We start from the raw sequence: 1,401 nt of genomic DNA on the forward strand, positions 1-1,401 counted from the left end.
TGTTGTTGCTGATTTTTCCCCAAGTGAGGCATCTTTAGCATACATTCTGTCTATTGCACCTAACGGTAGTTCTTTGTCTGCCATATGTCCAGATTCTAAATATTTATTATCTCGATATGCACTATCATGTTGTTCAGATGTTTTATCTAGTGGATTAATTCCTCTGTCACCACATGTTAATCATTCTTCTAACTTGGTAAGAAGCCTGAAGTATGAATATCCCGGTACATGCATCTTAGGCTTTGATAATTTATTTAAAGCCTAATTTACTAATCTTTTCCTACATTTTTTACTTTTCCAAAATTTGTGAGAAAGCCTATTCGAAAATTTGATTAAGTATGGAATTCCTTTTGGATTGTTGATGATAATATCAGTAAATTTATTTGTTAACATTTGAATTATTCCATTTTTTCATTATGAGAAGTTTTATTTCCAGGTTATTCTTCACCATGAATTATTGATAATCTATCGATTAACTGATGGACCTCATCCATCCAAACATATTCGATAGATTTTTCTGAATATTTCTTTATTAGACCTTGCCCTATATTTTTAATCTGAACTTGAATCTGGAACACCTATATTTTCGCTCCTTAAGTTTGGGAAATAGACATCAACAGTTTGTTTTATGTAATGTTTGTGTTTTTTACCTCTACTTGATTAGATTTTATTTGGATAATTATCAGAATATAATGTATCTGTTATGTACAAAGTATCTGAATAGTTGGATAAATCAGCACCACCAAATCTTCGCCTATATTGCCCATAGTAATACGTTTTTAGTTGAAAGATTCATTAATCCATCTGTAACTTCATATTGTTTATGACCAATAGTTATTTTATAATAACTGAATGTAACTGATAAATAAACAACATATTTAAATTGACCAACAGGTCTAAATCCAAAATTTATATCTTCATAATTGTTGACACACTTTAATGTCCTTTCACTTGTATTTATTCTTTTAGAATAGACAACATTCTTTATTTTTTGACATCACTCTTCTTTATTTTTTTAACTGCAATCTCAGGTTGAGCTATTGTTTTTCTTTCTTCTTCATATTTGTTCAGTGAATCTTGTATTTCTGATTCACTTAATAAGTAGTCATATTTACCAATATTACCTTTGAACAAATTGTGTAGTTGTCTAATTGCAATATCATCTTCAGACCAGTTGTGTAGTTTTCTATTTGGTGAAAAATCTCCAAAATCCTCTGTTTGATTATGATAGAGAATCATCTGCTTTGTAACCTCTCTGTTTTCTTCAGTATCTTTTAACACATTATCACCTAAACCTACAATAAATTCTTCTTTCAGTCTTTTATTTTACCTGGGTTTTCTAAGGACCTCTGGGTCATTTTTGGTAAACATTTGTTAAAGATGAAAAAAGCACTAATCAAA

This window comes from Schistocerca americana, chromosome X (genome assembly GCF_021461395.2).
Source record: "Schistocerca americana isolate TAMUIC-IGC-003095 chromosome X, iqSchAmer2.1, whole genome shotgun sequence".
In the NCBI taxonomy this organism is placed as follows: Eukaryota; Metazoa; Arthropoda; class Insecta; order Orthoptera; family Acrididae; genus Schistocerca; species Schistocerca americana.